Raw genomic sequence first — 16,014 nt, 5'->3', positions numbered from 1 at the left:
ATTTACATTACTGGAATATAGGGTCTGCCCTTGAAGAGCATTGGAAAACATAAGTTCAGATGTGGGATGTTTCTATGGGAGTTAGGGTATCTATTATGTCACTTGAAATACTGCACTTCAAATTTCTTTTAAGCCTAAATCAAGGAGAACTTATAACAGTGAGCCTTTGAAAATCTGCCTTTTGTTTAATGTCTTTCTTTAGCATCTGAGGGATAGAGTGGGGTTGATGAGTGTTCAGGCCAGTCTAATCTACTATATGTAGTAATAGTTCAGTTCTCAGTAAGCCTTATCTTTATTGCCTTTCAGATAATATTGTTTCATGATCAATGCTGCTGTTTGGAATTGATATTTCCATAAAATCAATGTGGGAAGAAAAATATGAAGTTATTTATTATTTTGCAATTTTTAATTTTTTAATTCTTTTTGTTCATTTATTTTTACTTCTCAATGATTCATTGAATGAAAGGGTAATCCTATTTCTCACAATATACAAAATGATGCTTTATTAAAAATAACCATGATGAAGAGCAGTCTGAACTTTATAGTGTTATATTATGGCCAGAACCTTCATTAGTCTGGCCAATTGACATTTTATGCCCAATGATTGAGACAAGGTTGTCAAAAGAATTCTTTTCGGAGATACAGTACTTTGAAACATTTTGAATATTTAGAGGAGTCAGTTCTAAAACTTTTTGTCTTCAGAATTCATGTCAATATGGAGTGACTCTATAATGAGACAACAATTGCTTCCAGATGCTGAACTTCCTGAAGCAGCTCTTCTCTCTCTCTCTCTCTTTCCCCACCCCATCTCTCCTTTACTCTCTTGCACACGCTTGGAAATTGCTCAGTAATAAATGTCTAACCATAATCACAGATTATTATAAATGCCTACAGATGTTAATAAACCCATCCTATTTCACAGAGCCTACGAGAAGCATTATTTCATGTCTAGGGTCAACTGCACCCCTTCACCCCCTCCCACCACTTAATGAAGGGTGGGTAAGGGGTAAAACTAAGAATAAGACAAATGTAAACATTTTCATTCTTGTAAATCCACTCAGGATCTGTTTCAGGTTATCAGAATTGTTCCTTGTACTGACTATATTCAGTTCTCCACGGATCCAATTCATTCCAGATGTGTTGGGTCTATATTTCCCAGCCAGCATGACACTTAAGAGCACTAGTGAGGAAAGGCTGAAGGACAAATTCCTAGGAGCAAGTATCATCTGTTCTCCCTAATCTGAAAGGGAAAACTAGAGAGGAAACTGTAGCCTGTAATAAAGGAAATGTAATGGCTCCATGTTCTCCTTTCATTCACGCCATACTTTATTACCATAGCCATATCTAGAATGGAAGAATATTTAACATAATGTTTATGAATCTCAGGGTGGGATATTAAGTCTCTGAGTTAATCCTACACCATTTGAAGAAAAAAGTAGGCATGATTAAAATAAAAGGGAAAACATTTCTGTGCAGCTGTGTTTGCTTACTGCTAGCTCTTGTAGTAATCTTGCATGAAGTGATGGGTTTGATCCACATTTCTAGGTTTTTATCCTTTGATATTTAATATGTTGTTAGCTACTCCAAGTTGCATTTGTGAGGTGGGAGCGATATAAAGCAAAAGAAAGAAAGAAAGAAAGAAAGAAGGAAAGAAAGGATTATTTTTAATATTAGATTTGTTTACATTGTCTTTTTTATTGTTGTTAGCCGCCCGAGTCTTCGGAGAGGGGCAGCATACAAATCTAATAAATAAATAAGGAGGGAGGGAAGGGAAGGACATTTTTCTCACGTGCTAGCAAGACAATGCTCAAGATTTTACACTACAAAGTTCAGCAATACATGAAATAATAATTAATAATAATAATTTATTCGATTTGTATGCCACCCCTCTCCGAGGACTCGGGGTGGCATGGAAACTGTTAGATATATAAGCTGGACACAGAAAGGGATGGGATACCTCACTTCGTACAAGCATCTGATGAACCACAGGAAAGCCAAGACAGTTCCAAAAAGATGTTTATGTTGGCTTATATTAAACTCATTGGCTATATCGATTGCAATGAATTTTAAGTGGATATCCCTTAAAGCCTATGTATATTGATTTATCTTATCTATTGAAGAAAACAGCAGCTAGAATGATATTTGGAATAGTTAAATTGTTTAGAACTGAAAAAAGAGCAAGACAAAGTTGCAAACTCTTTTATCAAACATATATGCTTAATTAATTAATTAATTTGTTTGTTTGTTTGTTTGATTGATCGATTGATTTATATGCCACCTTTCTTCTGAGACTCAGGGCAGGTTACAGAAAATTTATGCAAAATATATAATGAGAAGAGCACAAGCGGTATTAGAAATTGGAATTCAAATTATTGGGGGAAACAATAATCTCATAATTCCAGTGATAATACTTCTAGTGATAATGTTTAGAAGCATGTAAGATTTAAGATGAGACTGAAAATGCCAATTTGTTGCTCAATATTTTAAAAATAGTAATGTCAAGATATAAAGCCAATCCAATGCAAATAGGCAAATAGAAGAAAGGTTGAATAAAGAAAAAAAACCTATGCATTTTGATGCTGGATAAAATTTTCAAAATACTCTGGAATCTCACCCCATTTATCCAAATTAATTGTTCAATGTTAGATAAATGAAACCAGACTGCTCACTAGCAGCTAAAGTTGGACATACAACTCAAAGGCAAGAATCACTGGAGAAGATCCTGAAAAAATGAAGGCTACTGAAAAAAGTAGTCAGACCAAGGCAAGGTGATTACTATCACTAATAACACAAACAAGAGTTAACAATAATTCAAAAACTCAGTTAATGACATTCCTGACACCATGATGTCTAGTTGATCATAAAGGGAAGTGACTGAAGAATAAAAAACTTGAAAGCACAGGTCAATCACATGCCAAATTTTCTCTCTCCTTAAATCCTTTGTACCTCTTTCTATCCCTCCACATCCTTTGCCTGAGGAATAGAAATTCATAATGGTACGGGATATGGGTTTAACTCTGAACACCATTCCAAGTGTCTTTGCTTTGCAAATTTAAAACAGTGAGGATTTTATTGGGAAGAGGGAGGTGAAGGCGAGTGAAATAGACCAGATAACTTTAAAATTAAATCATCTCTGGTTTACCCATTTCTACATAATTGGCAACAAAAGTCTTACAGAAACTCTCTTTCAATTGGCCAGACACACCAAGATTCCAAAGAATGTAAAAAGAGACTTATACTGGATCAAAGAAATGTATATTTAATCCAGCAACCTTCTTCCACAATGAGTAACAGAAGGACCAGAAACCTATACTAAGAGCAATAGTACAGAAAAAGAGTCAATGAATAAAGTTGCAGGAAACTAGAAGGGTTTTTTTTTTTAAAGGCAACTCATTTAAATATTTAATTAAACATTTTATTTATTTTTTAAAAATAAATATTTTATTTATTCTACCAGATTGTACATCTGAACCAAACCTGGATTGATTTTTGCAATGGATAATTACTGCTAGCTTCAGATAAGATATATATTTTTAAAATGTGCCTTTAAAGTTAACAAGTGGTTAATAAAAGTCAGTTAAAGTAGGCACTGTCTAAATTGGAATATATAAAATACATTCTTTATTTTGGATGTGATCACGCAGTACTAGAACGAGACATTATGCTGCATGAATAGACAGACATGGTCAGTTCAAATCCTTGACTAAACACTGTGTCATCGAGCATGCTTGTAAATGCATCCATCCTTTAAGGAAACTCTATTTGTGGTTTTGTTGGGACAGTATGAATAGTTGGCAGCAAAGCAGTTGTTTGGGAAATCTGCATCATTAATTCTGGCATTTAGCTGGTATTATGGATGCAAAGCCTATTGCAAAATGTTCCACATGAAAGAGTCTGTGAATGAGGAAACAAAACACAATAGAAGTCAAGGACAGAAGCAAAACCAGATTGGAATAGCTTTGAAATGAACTCTCCTGCATGCAAGAAAGAGCAAATTAGTGTTCATAATGCATTCTGAATACCTCCCTCCTTCATCCTGTAATATTGGACTATCTAGCACAGTGAACCTATGGCACGGGGGCCACAGGTGGCAGGCAGAGCCATATCTGCTGGCACGCGAGCCGTTGCCCTAGTTCAGCTCCAATGTGCATATGTGTATCGGCCAGCTGATTTTTGGTGCTCACAGAGGTTCTGGGGGGGGCGCTTTTGGCTTCCAGAGAGCTTCCGGGGGGATGTAGGAGGGCGTTTATACCCTCCCCCAGCTCAAGGGAAGCCTTTGGAGCCTGGGGAGGGCGAAACACGAGCCTACTGGCCCACCAAAAGTTGGGAAACAGGTCATTTCTGGCCTTCAGAGGGCCTCCGGGAGGCGGGGGAAGCTGTTTTCATCCTCCCCAGGCATTGAATTATGAGTGTGGGCACTTGCGCAGGAAGAAAAGGTTCACCATCTAGCATAAGATAGACAATATAGGTAGTCCTCAATTTAGGACCACAATTTATGTCGCTAAGTGGGAAATAGGTTAAGTGAGTTTTGCCCCATTTTATGACTTTTCTTGCCACATCTATTAAGTGGATCACTGTAGTTTACAAATTAGTAACCTGCTGGTTAAGTGAATCTGGCTTCCTCATTGACTTTGCTAATCAAAAGGTTGCAAAAGGTGATCACATGACCGCAAAACACGGTAACCGTCATAAATTATGAGTCAGTTGTCAAGCATCCAAATTACATGACCTTGGAGATGCTGCAGAGGTGGGCTACTAAGGTGGAACGGTAACATGCTCTGAATGCTAACGGAGTCCATTGCAATTATGCTACTGCATCTGGGCAGGTAGCAAAATTGCGCACGAACATGCAGGTGTGCCATGGGTTACCTGCCCAGGTGCAATTTTACTACCTGCCCAGGTACAGTAGCATAATTGCGCTGGACTCTGCTAGCACTGACCCACAGGGGTGAGCACACGTCACTGTTCTACCTTAGCAGCCAACCTCTGGGATGCTGCCACATCATAAGTGTGCAAAGTGATCTAAAATCACTATTTTCAGTGCTGTTATAACTTCTGAACGATCACTAAGCAAACTGTTGTAAGCACTAAGGACTGCCATATGCCTTTGATCTTACCATTAGGATTTCCCTCCCACATGACTTTTAAAAAAATTATAATTAATATTTTTAGTGGATCCACTTTGCTGAAATCCTTTTGAGAAAGTGCATATAACATCTTTTTGAAAATATAAAATATTATTGTAAAAAAAGATTGTCTGCTACTAATCTAGTGCTAAATGCACATTTGATTCTAATTTCTTTTTTAATGCAATGCAGGTTAAAATGTAAATATCACTATGGTTGAATTTTCTTGAATCTTAAAAAAAGGATTACAAGGATTTTTTAAATTTAAAATTATCATTAAGTATAATTGAAACGAGTGAAATATGGAAGAAGCTGTTTAGAAATACACATTTAGTGACCATTCGATGTTACAATAGCACTGAAAAAAGTAACTTAGGACTGTTTTTCATGACTGTTGCAGCATGGTTATGTGATCAAAATTTGGACGATTGGCAACTGGCACATTTTTTTGAAGGTTATGGTATCCTGGGATCAATTTCTGACAAGCAATGCCAATGAGGAAGCCAGATTTACTTAACAACTATTAGATAGGGTGAATGGAAGAGGCAGACTAAAGTGTCTTCAAAACAACAGCTCTTTATTTGGCAACTATTTACAACGCAGCAAAGGCTCTGTCTGACAGCCAGCCCTTTTATAGGGAACTGCCAGACAGTTAGCCAATCAGCAGTCAGTATTTTCCCTCCAGAATGGAGGACCTGACTGAAGCCTATGTGCTTCAATCTAAGAATGTAACAACAACCATGTTACTACCTTAGCTACAGTGCATTTAACAACTGTGGCAAGATCATAACATGGGGCAAAACTCAACAACTGTCTTTCTCAAAAACAGAAAGTTGGGGCTCAATTGTGCTGTAAGTCAAGGACTACATAATAAGTGAATAAATGTTCAATTTTCCGAGAGAGGGGCGGCATATAAATCCAATAAATCTAATCTAATCTAATCTAATTTTCATAGGTCTACAAAATTGAAATAGTCAATCATATTACCATCAGATACTATTGATAAATTCAGAAAATGACATCTATCAGATGTGCTGTGTGACAAAATATGCACTTTGGAACCCAATTCCCCACTTTTTATTACGGCTGTTTGTATATTTTCTGTAGCAATCTCATGCACAGTAAGAGGAAATCCTAGCATTCATAACTTTTTAAAAATTGTATTACAATATTGAATATTTCTTTGGTTATTGTTAGATTTTGCTTCTCCTGAAAAGATAAAAATTGAAATACGTTAAAGTTTTTAAAAGTTAAATAAAGTTCAATTGTTATTTTTATAATTATTATAAGAATAAAATGATAAATATTCATTTTATAAAATTGATTTTATAAAATAACAAAACGACTTTCTGTTTGTAAAATGTGTTAAAACTAACTGGACATTTCAAGTGTCTCCGCTCTCAAAAACACAGGGAAAAATGGATTATTTTTGTGCCTAGAAAATTCTCATTTTTGCTTACAACAATATGAAACCCCAATTATAGTCATTATCACTTTTTAATGTGTTCTAATTACATAGGCTATTCAAGACATCTATAAATACATTATTACATTCACCTTTTCCTAATAATGTAATGGCAAGACACAGATACATCAGCGGGAAGCATGAGTACAGTGATGAGTACAGTGCTCCCTCGATTTTTGCGGGTTCGAACTTCGCGAAATGTCTATACCACGGTTTTTCAAAAATATTAATTAAAAAATATTTCGCAGTTTTTTCCCCTATACCACGGTTTTTCCCGTCCGATGATGTCATATGTCATTGCCAAACTTTCATCTGCCTTTAAAAAACATTTTTTAAAATAAACTTTAATAAATAAACATGGTGAGTAATAATCTAAATGGTTGCTAAGGGAATGGGAAATTGTAATTTAGGGGTTTAAAGTGTTAAGGGAAGGCTTGGGATACTGTTCATAGCCAAAAATAATGTATTTACTTCCGCATCTCTACTTCGCGGAAATTCAACTTTCGCGGCCGGTCTCAGAACGCATCCCCCGTGAAAATCGAGGGAACACTGTATAAGGTATTTAAGGAAGAGGAAGATGCAATGTTATAAAGAATAGAAAGCCAGGTAGCAATTAACTCAAATATCCCCTGATAAAAAAGAAAAAGGATTTCACCGTACTTGCCTCACATTTAATTAGTGGTAACAGCATTAATGGTAACAGAAATCAGACTGGTTAGTGATATTGTTTCTAATCCTTAAATTGATAAACAGACGTACAGTATATCTATTCAGTTGAGGAACAAGAATGCATTATTTCTGATACCCAAAAGATAATGGCAAAAGCCAAAGAACATTAAAATAAATCAGTATGTGGTTTACTGAGTATAGAAAGGTCTTTGATAACATCAAGCTATGGAATCTCTTCAGAAAAATGTCAATTTCAGAATATCTGGTTTAGTTCTTGCAAAAAGCAAAATAGACAGGAAGCGACAGTCTGGATAGAATTTGGGCAAACAGACAGGTTCCAAGTTAGTAAAGTAGCAAGTTTCATACAATTTATATGCTGAACATATATAGATAATCCTCAACTTACAACCACATTTCAGCTCAACATTTCTATTGCTAAGCAATAATTTTAAATTACTAAGACAGTTGTTAAGTGAATATGGCTTCTGCATTGACGGCTTATCACATTACAAAAGATGATCACATGACTCCAGGACACTGGAACCATTATAAACATGAGTAAGTTGGCAAGCGTCTGAATTTTGAACACATGACCATGGGGATGTTGCAATGTTTGTAAGTGGGAAAAATGATCATGTAAGTGGGAAAGGTAAGATGGAAAAATGACTAAGGTGTTGGTTATGGCTTAGGGCTAGACTATTTATGGGACTGCCTTCTGCCGCATATATCCCAGCAAATTGATAAGGGCTCACAGGGTTGGCTACCTCCAGGTCGTTGGCTAGACAGTGTCGGTTGGCAGGGCTGTGTGAAGGACTTCTCTGTGGTGGCACCTGCTCTCTGGAACCAGCTGCCTCCAAAGGGCCTTACTGCTCCCTACTGGTTTTCTGAAAAGCCATGAAAACCTGGCTTTGCTGGCAGGCCTAGGGCCACTGAGCAACATGACACCACCTCGCTTCACCCAAAATATATGATTTGTATTCTCTTTTTTCTATGTGTTTTTACTGTTTTTACATTGTTTTAGATGTTGTATGCTGCCCAGTCCAAAAGGAGTTGGGTGGTCTATAAATTAAATAAATAAATAAATGTTATGTATTTGAAGCAGGTTTTACCCTTTACTGCATAATATAAATATTATTATTATTGCAGAATAACTATTATGTAGAAATGCAAATGGTGCACTGTTTGCATTTGTTATGAATGTGAGATATTTCATCTAAAAGCTTTTAGCAGCAGCATTCAATCTGAGTATTGGAAGAAGAAAAGGGGTGTGGTGAAAACTGCAAGGATGAAGTCAGCAGCTGCCAACCATGGCTTTTTGGTCTTTAATATGTTTGTCCATGCAAACTTAGCCAAGATACATATAAGGTAGTCAGGATTGTGCCAAGCATCACATCAGTGCAGATAATCCTTCAGTCAGAATTGGAACTCTGGCCCATAGGGATAAATCCCAGAAGATTTCAGTGAATTCAACTGGCCCATCAAACAGTCTTAGGACAGGCTCTGCTCTTTGGTCTACAGAGATAACTTCTGTCTGTGAATAAAATGTTTCTTTCAAAAATCAAATTTTAAGAAGAGAAATCACACGAGATGTCTGGGGCGTAATCCTATAATTCACATTGAAAATACTGGGATTAAGATGGAGAGGCTAGAATTTAAACTTTATTTACTGTTTCAGTAAAACTACCAGAAAAATTTAAAACCAAATAGTACAGAAAAAAAAATCCAATAGACCAATTGATAAAGCAGTAGAAAGCACCAATTCAAAGCAACTTTCAGGAGAAGGGACAGAATCTTGATTCCAGTTTAATAAATAAAAGTATCTTTGATCAATTGGCGCTTTGAAAGAACCTTTAGGAGAGGCTTTGACAGGTACTCCCATAGCTGAGAAAGTACTTTTCTTCCATAGCTTTTGATGGGAAAAGACATGGTAGTTGAATATGGCCACAAGATCTGAGCAAGGAGCTAACCTTCCAGGAACCCAATGATCAGGCTTTTCAGGAATAAAGGGTTCTTTGAACTGTGCCTTGGAACAGAGAGCCTAGTTATGTCAAAAGCATAGTCTCACTTAATAAATAAAGAGCAGTATCACCGATGAACAGAACATTTAAGAAAATCAGCTAAGGCAACTTCATATATTGTATATTCCACATAACACCTGGTTGAGAACACCTAGTAAGTTTTTGAATAATATAATATCAGGAGTTTCCTACTTGTACTATATTGTTAGCTAAGTACATTTTGCAATGCAGTGCAAATCAGTGTGGCTAATGAAAAAGTGGAATTCTGTAGCAGGAGAGAACAAGAGCCCAACTGCTTCTTGGGTTGAGTCCTGAGACCAGCATCAGATGAGTCTTGGCATATAAATTATAATCCTGTGAATCATTTAATACTATGTAAGAGTTTGTGTTTAGTAAACAGTAATATAAGACAGATGCTTCTTTCTGTCAGACAGCAATTTGTAATGACAGAATGTGTTCCTCTTTCAAATAAGGAACACCCCTGTGACTAAAGACACATGTTGGCCCACAGATCTTAGAATATAAAAAAAAAAAAACACCCCACAATTAATCTTGTCTTTTCCCTGCCATGATTCCTCAGAATTCACTTTCCCAATGCATACAACTGTATGTGGAAGCTTGTCTGTTTTTCAATTTTTGTTTTACACTGTCATTTTATATAAAACAGACCCATAACGTTCTGAAACAGCACTGCCCTCCCTTAATAGGAGGAAAGTCAGTGGAGTCTGATCTATTTCCCTCTTCCCCCACACCAGTCTTCCTTTGGTGGAGAAATTCCAGAGATCTTTCAGCTACAACCACTTCTGTTTCTGACATGTCTTTCCAGGCGAGTTCTCAACCATCATACGTTGTTGTAACTAGAGTCTTACAGATAGTTTCTTAGACATTGCTTAGGATACTTTTTGCTCTGTTTCCACAATCTCCTCTCCTGCTTTCCTCATGGTGGAAATTTCCTCCCAATATTTGATGAAAATGGGAATCACAGCACAATAGTTGATGTGGCTCCCTTCTTTAAAAAAAAAAAGAAAGGGAAAAAAATAGATCTAGGAAACTACGGACCAATCTGCCTAACATCAATACTCGGGAAGATACTGGTAAAGATAACTTGAAAAAAACCAGATCTGCCAACACTTAGAAATGGGTAAAGTATAAATAGCAGCCAGCCATTTGTTAAAAACAGATCATGCCAAACCAATCTCATTTCATTCTTCAACATAGTGACTAAATTAGACCACCAGCTAAATACTGTGGACATAATTCAATTCAATTCAATTCAATTTATTAGATTTGTATGCCGCCCCTCTCCGAAGACTCGGGGCGGCTCACAACAATAATGAAAATAATATAACAGTAAACAAATCTAATATTAGATATATAAGAAAAGTATATAAAACCCCAACAATTAAAACCATAATTATGAGCCACTCCGAGTCTTCAGAGAGGGGCGGCATACAAATCTAGTAAATAATAATAATAATAATAATAATAATAATAATAATAATAATAATATACTTAGATTTCAGCAAGGCATTCGACAAAGTAGATAAGAGCCGGGGTGGCGCAGCAGGTAGAGTGCTGTACTGCAGGCCACTGAAGCTGACTGTTGATCTGAAGGTCAGCGGTTCAAATCTCATCACCGGCTCAAGGTTGACTCAGCCTTCTATCCTTCCGAGGTGGGTAAAATGAGGACCCAGATTGTGGGGGCAATATGCTGGCTCTGTTAAGAAGTGCTATTGCTAACATGTTGTAAACCACCCTGAGTCTAAGGAGAAGGGCGGCATAAAAATTGAATAAATAAATAAACTACGAAAAAGTGAGATAGATATCTTCACCACCAATGGATTTGCAAGAGAGTAGGTTGTTAGTTTCTAGGTGGAGGGTAATGGATTGGTTTATGATTGATTCCGTGACTTCGCATGTGACACAGCATAGAGTTATTAGTGGTACGTATAGTCTGATAGTTCTTTTGACTTTGAAAAAGAAGATGTCATCTATAGTGTCACAAAGAATAGAGTTTGCCAGTCAAGAGTTGAGAGGTCGGCATCTATGAGTTCATAGTTGGTTCTTTAAAAGTTGTACTTGGGTGTCCCTTTATTAAGGTGATTCTTGCAATGGTGTAGATTGAGGCTGAAGTCTATCATGCTGTGGTTGCTGTTGGAAAAGGATTATTTTATTTGTAGTTCATAAATTGTACTTTTGCTGTTGCAGAATATGAGGTCAAGGCAGTTGTTGAGTCTAGTATTGTTCATTACCAGTTGGTTGAGTCCCAACTGCATTGTACAGGGTTGTATGGATGGGTTCAGTCGTGCATTCATTTAGGGTCCAATTAATGAGAGGTAGATTGAGGTCTCCAAGAAAGGTAAGGGAGTATGGGCAGGAGGCTGCCCACGTTAGCAATGAGGTTAATTTTATTAATTCGATTTCTATGCCCCCCTTCTCCTGAGACTCAGGATAGATTGCATGTGTGATGTCATAGTCTGGGTCTCTGTAACAAAGTAGGAAGAGAAGTTGGTATTTAAAGTCAGATCACAGATGATCAGGAAGGGTGAGATCATGTGTAACTTGAGCATTTTTTAAGTTTGTCTTTTTATAGAATATAGTTACTCTGCCTCCTCTGCAGGTTTCATGGTCGGAACGGAAAACAAGGTAGTTTCTTGCTGTGTGGATGGAGTCAGAGAGGGATGCATTAAGCCATGTTTCGCAGACAAAAATAATGTCAAACAATGTCAAAGATGTCAGTGTTTAGTAGCAGGAGGAATTCAGGCATTTTGTTAACTACGCTTCTTGCATTGATTAGTTTGCATTTGAGATTAGTATTGGATTGGATTGAGGAAGTAAGGGGCGTGCTTACTACTCTTGGTTGGTGGTGTGTGGGATGTTGTTTTGTTGTTGGGGGATGATGGGTTGGATGTTGTGAGATAGATTGCGGGTCTTGTTTTTGATGTGGTAGGCATGATAATCTATGTATAAATTTGTTTCACCCAGAAGTAGTCATCTTTTGAGTTCCACATGGAGTTCACAGGAGCGGATGTGTTGTAATACAGATAGATACGGTGTGTAGTCTACAGAATGCCTGTAGTTCACCTTAAAAGATGAAGCAGTCATTCAGAATCTTAAAAGTATATGGTTTTCTTTCAAGACAATTAGCTGCTAATTGGCAAATATATTTAAACTATGTAACCGTGCCCATACATACATTCAGATCATACTATTCTCTTTTGGGTAAAGCAACAAGATGCAGAAGCAAAAGAGAAGTAACAAATACTGTGAGAAATCTACTTCTGCAGCTCTACCATTCGGACAGCACTTTCATTTCTTTTTCACATTTTTTCTTGGACTCTTTAACATTTATAACATTTGCCAGAATTATATTCTTCAATGTATCAATGTCATTCGCATACAAATCTCCAAAACACTCTTTCTAGCTTTCTCTCACTTGTTTTTCTTTCCAAATAATTTCTTCACTTTTCATCACTGTTTTTAATTAAGTTCACTCTGCTGGAGACTCCATTTTACCACTTCCAAATATTTTTTAAATTTAAATATAAACCTCAAAGTCACTCTGTATTTTTTCTGCATCTTTTAATCTTAAATATTTTTTGCTGTTTGACAACATTCTTTAACATTCTTCTGTACACAGAATCTTATTTTAATTATTTTTTACCATTTTTAAAATGCATTTTCTTCATATGAACCATCCCACCATCCCATCATTTCACCAAAAATAAATTTTGTACCATCCATTAGTGAAACTCCATACACTTCTGTGTTACTCTGTAACACATTTTATTCTGTTTTAAGCAGCTTTCACATGACTTTTATGTTTATTTTCCATTCATTTTGTAGAAATGGAATCTATTTTTGAATCCCTTCTCTTCTAGTTGGCATTTTAATTTTATCTAGTTTTTCTTCACTATCATTTTCTTGGCTGTCCACCTTTTTCAAAGATTTCCCTTTGACTCTGTCAAACCTCTCGTAAATCATATATTTCTCCCTAACTCTCAGTTTTTCATGGTAAATAATTAAATCACAATCAGTGATTTTAAATTTCTATTCATTACATTGTAATTGAATAGCATAATACCTAGAGGTACTGTTGTGAGATAAACTCCTCAAATAGAATAGAATAGAATAAAGAGAGTAGAGTAGAATCAAATAAAACCAAACAGAAAGGTGAATAGAATAGAATAGAATTCTTGTCAGACACTATTCTCATTCATTCTCAGGTCTCCAAATGGCTCTTCTAAAATAATTCTTATTGTTTTCATTAATATATCAATTACTATCATCTAGCAGAATAAACTGTCCCCTAGAACTTACTCAGAACGGTAGTTTTCAGCAAACTTATTCTTGTTATCACTATTCATTGTAGTGTAACATGCATACATACATACATATGTACCAACCAGTGAAGGGCTACCAGAAATTTTACTACCACACTGTGGGTGTGGCTTACACAGGACACCCTGCATTTTCTTTCAATATCTTTCAGTGCAAATTGGATGCTCTGGGGTGGAGCTCTATTTTCACTACCCTACTGCGTTTCCTACCATCCGGGCAGTAGCCGACCCCTGGTACCAACACACATATTCTATTTTCGTAAGTACCCACAATTTAGATGACAGTGGTTATAATCTCTAACATAAAATTCAGCCTATTACTCATAATTAAACCTATTTTTAAATCCCTATATGCATTTTTCAATTTCATTCCAGAAATCTGAAATACTGCACAGGCCTAGTACAAATAGGTCTCATTTAAAAACATCATGTAGCTATTGCCCAAGAAACATTACATACATATTCTAAATGATGCTACCAACTATTGATTTTAAATATGATTTTCTCAAGGAGCAAATTTTATTACAAATTGCAATCAAATTAATTGCAAGGAAAAAGAGGAAGGTAGTTTTCAAAATAAATATATTTTGTTCTTGCTGTTTAGCGGAGGGAAATGGTTCTTTGCTAAATGTCTCCCATTTTTTTAATTGACTCTACTCCATTTAAAAAAAAAACATTTGAATTACAGCTGTGTTTTGGATTTAGCTGAATCTTGGATTCTGAGGTAAAGTGTGTAATTCAGAACAGATTTTCATTCTCCAAGGCAGGGCAGATAGAATTCCTGTTTTGATACATGACCTTAACAAAGTTTCTAGCCTAATTTTTTTTTCAGAGGCACAGTGTGCAAAGAAGCAAGGGAGGGATTGGATATTTATATAAACTTGATGGGGAAGGAAGCAAAGTATTGTATTCCATGATTTCTCCCAAGCAAAAGCAGGTAGAGGATCAGAATGATTCTTACGATTAAGCCAATGTTGGCTAACTCAATCTGAGCACACAGGTAGTCCTCAACTTACAATAGTTCATTTAATCACAGTTTAATGTTACAATGGCACTGAAAAAGTGACTTATGAGAGGTTTTTTTTAAACAGTTATGACCTTTGCAGCGTCTCCTGGTCACATGATAAAAATTCAGATGCTTGGCAACTGGTTCATATTTATGATCGTTGCTGTGTCTTGGGGTCACACAATCATCTTTTGCGACCTTCTGACAAACAAAGTCTATGGGAAACCACATTCACTGGATAAACATGTTACTAACCTAACAGCCGCAGTGATTCACTTAACAACTGTGGAAAAAAAGTCATAAAATGAGGCAAAACCCATTAAATAAATGTCTCACTTAACAACAGAAATTTTGGGCTCAATTGTGGTTGTAAGTCAACAACTACCTATATTTGGAGTGGAGAGGATCCTTCGTTTTACCATATGCTCCACATGCATGTCCTGACTATATTTTATGAAGCACAGTAATCTGAAATGTAAAAACAACACTGGTTAGGATTTAATTTATTATGAATTTGGAAAAAAAATAAGTTGTTTACTAAGAACTGTATGAATAAAGTAAATGTCTATGTTTAAGTGATATGTTGCTTCTTCCAGGTATGCATATGTTCTACCTGAATTTGAAAGCTGTATCATCTTCCTCCTTCTCCTTTGTACATCAAGTTTTTGGGAAATATATCTTATGTCATTGTGATTGATGAGGCTTTGCTCTCATAATATCTTTGGCATCTGTAGTAAATCTCTCCTAGTTGTGCAGAGTATATTGGAGGCTCATTCATTTGTTCTTTAACATTACATATTTAACATTGCTCTTTAACATTCCCAGAAAATAGGAATCACCAGAAGGTTAACAGATTTTCTTTCTTTTATTATTAATAATTATTATCTCTGATGCAACTTTTAAAAATTATTTCTGAATAGATAACATTGTTACTGCAGTTTTCTTAAAATCTGTTTGCTTTGTTATAGCCCAGGTTGCTATGGAAATAATGCAATTGCGACATTTCTGTCTTATTCACAAATCATGACGCAGTTTTGGTTTTGTGCTCAGCAGTCTGCCAATAAAAAATTTCCAAAGTTCAGTGTCCTAAAAGTAATCCAATTTCTTTTAATTGAACAGTCTTAATCTTCTGTGAATAAGCCTTGATATGACATAGTCTTGATCTGATCTGATTGAAGTTAATAGGTCATAAATGCAGTTATTCTATTATTACCGCAGTGGATCTCCAGATTTACCTCTATTCAAGTTATTGCATTAACATATAATCAAAATACTTTAAAAATATCATTTCCAGGTAAACTTTAGCAAAAACTTTATCAACAGGCTAACAAACTATTAATATATTCAATTATCTATAGAATAAAATGCATGTTGCTGTTTTATTACCCAA

Source organism: Erythrolamprus reginae, chromosome 2 (assembly GCF_031021105.1).
Source record: "Erythrolamprus reginae isolate rEryReg1 chromosome 2, rEryReg1.hap1, whole genome shotgun sequence".
NCBI lineage: Eukaryota > Metazoa > Chordata > Lepidosauria > Squamata > Dipsadidae > Erythrolamprus > Erythrolamprus reginae.
The sequence above is the reverse complement of the archived record's forward strand: the minus strand, read 5'-3'. Positions refer to the sequence as shown.